Below are 5,637 nucleotides of genomic sequence, written 5' to 3' on the forward strand. Positions count from 1 at the left end.
ATATTGGAATTTTTAAACGCCTTCATGATTGCACAATCTTTCCACAGGTGAGTAGCGGGGTGCTCCCGGGTGCCGTGTTTCGGACAGGGATCGTTGAGTAGCTGCTCAAGAGATGGACCTAACCCGCCGGTTTGAGGCCACTTACCCTTGTGTCTCTGATTGTTACCCTGTGTACTAGAGTTAGCCACAAGCTCCGGACTACCGTCCGCCTTACGCTTATTGCCGCCTCGATTCCCCGGGTTATGCTGTTGACCTTTTCCATTACCATTCCTTTTACCCTTCCCTGTTTTCTCATCTTCAGACGCAGGGTCCTTGGTATTATTAGAATCGGCGTATTTGACTAAAGCCGCCATCAGCGTTCCCATATCGGTGCAGTCACGTTTTTAGGCGTCCCAATTTCTGCCTCAGCGGCTCAAAGTTGCAATTTTTCTCCAACATGAGGACTGCAGAGCCGGCATCCATCTTATCAGATGAATGAATTATCTCCTTGACCCGGCGTACCCAATGGGTGGTGGACTCACCCTCCCCCTGCTTACAACTTGTCAAGTCCACGATTGACATGGACTACTTATAGGTGTCTTTGAAGTTCTGGATGAACCGAGCCTTTAACTCCTCCCACGAACCAATGGAATTGGGTGGTAAACCTTTTAGCCAGGACCGGGCCGTTACATCTAACATCATGGTGAAGTATTTAGCCATTGCCGCGTCGCTAACCTCCAACAGCTCCATGGCCATCTCATAGCTCTCAATCCAAGCTCCAGGTTGTAAGTTGGCCGTGTAATTCGGCACCTTCCGAGGTCCCTTGAAGTCCTTAGGCAGGCGCACGTTGCGCAAAGCCAGTATCAAACAAGGAACTCCACCGGTTCTGGTGGCTACTCCCAACTCAATAGAAGTCATTGGGTACTCCGGGATGTCCTGATGAGCTGTCGGCGGAGCCGCCTGTTGAGCCGCCCGCTCGTTCTCCTGACATATTCGGTCTTGCACCGGGTTATAGCCCCCATGTTGGTTACGGCGTTGGGCGTTGCTTGATAAAGCTTCGGACTCCATATGCCTGCTGTAACTCGGGCTCCGGTTCTGACGAGGCGGCGCTAACCAAGGCGGAGGGGTTGAATGAATCCTATCCCGGCTGTAAGAATAGGTCTCCTGCTGAGCCAGAGTCGTCTGGACAAGTTCCCTGATCCTTCGGGTCTCCACTGCTGTTGGATCATCACCGTCCATCAGAAGAGCTGCTAAACACGATGATGCTGCGATTAAATTCTCCATGGGGTTGGAAAAGTGACCCTCCGGTATTGGTACATAACGCGGTGGTGCCATGCTCATATGAGGAGGTGGCATCTCCTGACGCTGAGCCGGTCCTCCCGCTCCGGGTGTCATAAACTGATTGGCATTGGGCGGTTACATGGGCCAGCCCCTGGTGTGGCAAAAAGAACCCTAGGATCATAATTCAGAGGCAACCGGGATTGGGCCTTCTGGTGTCTCCTCCTCATTACTTCATTGGACACGTTTAAACTCATTGTGAGCCGATAAGCCTCTGACTGCAACCGTTGTGCCCGGGCGTCGAGAGCCGCCCGCTCCGTAGCTAGCCTGGTATCCTCAGCTGCTAAGGCCTCCTTGGCTTGAGCTATCTCCTCGCGTACCTGTGCTACCTCTGTGCCATGCTCATCTTTGTTTGCAGGGATAACTGTGGCGGTTAACAGGGTCGTAAGCTTGTCCATGAGGTCTATCAGCACTTGAGCCGGCGGACACACAGGGCCTCCTGCCCCGGCTGCTCCTAACCCGAAAGTAATTGTGGCCGCGGCTGTAGAGTTTTGTCCGGGTTGAGTCCCAGCCATAAAGACTCCTGCCCAATTTGGCGGCTCACAGAGGTCCGGAATACTAAGGCCATCGGAACAGCCCCCGAGCGCACCATCTTGAACTTGATACAAAGAATCTGTTGAACCGGTGGATGAATCACCGTCAGAGGGTACGGCCGTCTCACCACCATCTTCAGGGCCTTCAGAAAGATCTTCTCCGTGGACGCAGCCCACAAAGACACGCTTCATGCCGGGTTGAACTCGGGCGGGTTTCGCACGCTGAGCCATCTCGACGAGGTCGGTGCAGTTGTCCGGCTCAGGCCCCGGCTCACCGATCCGGCCAATGAAGACGTGGATCCCTCCGAAGGGGACCCGGTACCCGTACTCAATTGAGCCGGCGTCGGGGGCCCAGCCTTCGTCGTCGATGTAGATCTTGCCGCGACGACTCTTGGTCATCCGGCCCACTACGTATCCCTTGAGCCCTTCGAAGTTGCCCTTCAAGAACTCAAATCCACCGTGCGCTGGCCCCACGGTGGGCGCCAACTATCGTGGAATTGTCACGTCAGATGTCCTCGTGAAAGGACTTAGTTGTGGAGCCATCGCAACTAGGAAGCTTGAAGGGGTTAATCGGGACAAAGGACACGAGAGGGTTTATACTAGTTTGGCCCCTTACGGTGAAGGTAAGGCCTACGTCTAGTTGGGTTGGTATTGATGTTTCGATGACCAGGGAGCGAGATACGCTATGACTGGCTCTCGATGAGTTGTTTCTTGCCTTAAGCCGCCAGCGGGTCGTCCCCTTATATACACGGGTCGACGCCCTGCGGCTTACAGAGTCCCGGTCGGCTCATAAACAATGTCCGGCTTGGTGACTAGTTAAGTCTACCTTATGATACAAGTAATATTACTAAAACGGGTTATTACAACGGGCCTTAAGTCGCCTGCGGGCCTTAAGCTCTCTATGAACCGCCATCTTCATACTTTGTCTTGGGCTTCTCTCTGGTGAGTCCTCTTTGCGTAACCTGGCCCCTCCTGGGCGGCTTACACAAATAGTTATATCCCCAACACTATCTTATCGGGAAGAGGTGCCAAATTTTTACAGATCACAAAAGTCTCAAGTATATATTTACTCAACCAGATTTAAATCTCCGTCAATGAAGATGGCTTGAGTTAGTCAAGGATTATGACCTTGGAATAAATTACCACCCGGGGTAAGGCCAATGTGGTTGCCGATGCACTCAGTCGAAAGCTTGTCAGCCTAAATGTCATATTGGAATCCTTGCTTCCTAAACTTCAAGAGGAGATTGCTCAGCTCAACCTGGTCATAGTTGATGTTGGTCTTGCTAATATTTTGGAAGTTACCCACACACTTGAGTAACAGATCCGCAAGGCCCAGCCAGATGACACCGATCTGTAGAAACGTGCCAAGAATATGGTAGCAGGACAAACTTCAGATTTCTCGAAGGATCAATTCGGTACCCTCTGATTCCGTGGAAGGATTTGTGTACCCAGTCAAGCGGATTTGAAGCAGAAAATCCTATCAGAAGCACACGAATCCTCGTATTCTATTCACCCTGGAGGTACAAAAATGTATGAAGACCTTCGACAAATATTCTGGTGGGATGGAATGAAGAAAGACATTGCCTACTTTGTGGCCTGTTGCGACATATGCAACAAAGTAAAGGCAGAGCATCAGAAGCTAGCCGGACTTCTCCAACCGCTGCCAGTGTCGCAATGGAAATGGGATGATGTCTGCATGGATTTCATCACAGGGCTGCCTAAGACTCATCGAGGCAATGATGCAATCTGGGTCATAGTGAACACCTTAACCAAGGTTGCTCACTTTATCCCGATCAGAACCACATATCAAGTGGATCAACTTGCATAGTTGTATGTATCCAGAATAGTCAGTCTGCATGGAGTACCCCGAACCATCACTTCTGATCGAGGTTCACTTTTTACCTCTGCTTTTTGGTCACGTCTCCATCAACCCATGGGGACAGCGCTAAAGTACAATACTGTTTATCATCCTCAGAATGATGGACAGATGGAGCGGGTAAACCAAATACTTGAAGATATGCTGCGAGCCTGTGCTTTGGCCCAAGGACCTAAATGGGAAGATTGTCTGTCGTATGCCGAGTTCTCTTACAATAACAGCTTCCAGACCAGTCTAAGGATGTCACCATATGAGGGTTTGTATGGCCTTAAGTACCGCACTCCTTTAAATTGGTCCCAAACTGGAGATAGTCGTATTTTTGGAACAAATCTCATGATGGAAGCCGAGAAGCAAGTCAAGGAAATCAGAGATAGATTGCAGTTGGCCAAATCTCGGCAGAAGAGTTATTATGATGCAAAGCACCGACAGATCAGCTTTGAACCCAGAGAACACGTATACCTCCAAGTCACTCCTATGAAAGGAATCAAGAGATCCCATACTCGTGGAAAGTTGGCACCCAGATTTATTGGTCCATTTCTAGTTATGTCCCGAGTGGGTACTGTTGCATATCAATTGGAACTACCCCCTGAATTGTCAGACATGCACAACGTGTTTCATGTTTCATAGTTAAGGCAATGTATATCGCCGCCTAAGAAAAACACGGCTATGACTAAAATAGAGTTGGCGAAGGATGTAACATATGAAGAGAGGTCGGTTAGAATTTTGGATCAAATGGAAAGGGTCACTCGTAGTAAAGCAAGGAAGTTCTACAAAGTCCAGTGGGAGCATCATATAGAGTCAGAATCAACTTGGGAACGGGAAGAATTTCTAAAGGCACATTATCCAGAATGATTTTCCCAATCAACCAAATCTCGAGGACGAGATTCATTCTAAGTGGGGGAGGTTTTTGACAGCCTGGTTTTTTGCCCTCTTCTCTTTGCCTGATTTTCAGTTGGTTTGAATTTGAAACTTGGAGTTTTGAATTTCTTCATATGGACTTAAACACTTGGGTACCCCTTGGCTTTCACCGAAGTGCCTCATTTCCCTCTCTAACTATCATTCCCTCTCTAGTTCAACTCAAAATAATATTCTGAATATTTTTCTTTAATGAAAAATATTCATTTCCCTCTCTTAAACCCTAGCTAGCTCAATGTGCTCCAAAGCAACCCCAATTTTTCTTGCCCATAAAATTCTGAGAAAAATCCCAATTATTCTTTGAACCCTAGGGCACCTTTCTGAGCAAAAATATTTCATCACTTTTTGGAATATTTTGGCCATAGAAAATATTTTCTGTTCTGGACAGAAATGGTAGTTTCTACATCAACTACCAATTTACTTGCTCCATTGTAGCTGGTTTCTCTTGTGCATTATCACCTTAGTAGATGATTGCTAGCCTCCAAAGCCCAGCCCTCAACTCCCGGTGGTTTGACCAGAGTAAGCGCTCAAAGATACTGTCCAGAAACTTACCAGGAGTGTAAAATCATTTCTACTGCACCTGAGACCAAACCCAAGCGTGGTAACCTTCAAAACTACCACGAACAACAAGCCAGACATGAACTTTGGACTTAGGCGTGCGGGCATGCAGCCGGCGCGCTCTGAGTGCCGCCGAGCGCTCTGTTGCGCGCGTGCTCGCTTCCCCGCCTGCCTGAGCGTGCCAAACCACGCCACAATCTTCGTCCCAGCTCTCTTAACTCCCCCCTGGCACTCGCCGACGCTGGAACTCACCGCAGTGAGCATGGGCACGATCCAGCCAACGCAACAGTGCATGGTGCACTGTACTCGTCGCCTTCCTCTCGCCCCTATGCTCGTCCCCTTTCGCCAATAGTCCCCGCGTGAGCTACGTCTTCTTCTCCCCCTCTCACTAATGTTGTTCGTCGCCGGGCGCCGTGGCCAGGTGTCCACCGGCGGAGC

Source organism: Triticum dicoccoides, chromosome 3B (genome assembly GCF_002162155.2).
Source record: "Triticum dicoccoides isolate Atlit2015 ecotype Zavitan chromosome 3B, WEW_v2.0, whole genome shotgun sequence".
NCBI classification, from domain to species: domain Eukaryota; kingdom Viridiplantae; phylum Streptophyta; class Magnoliopsida; order Poales; family Poaceae; genus Triticum; species Triticum dicoccoides.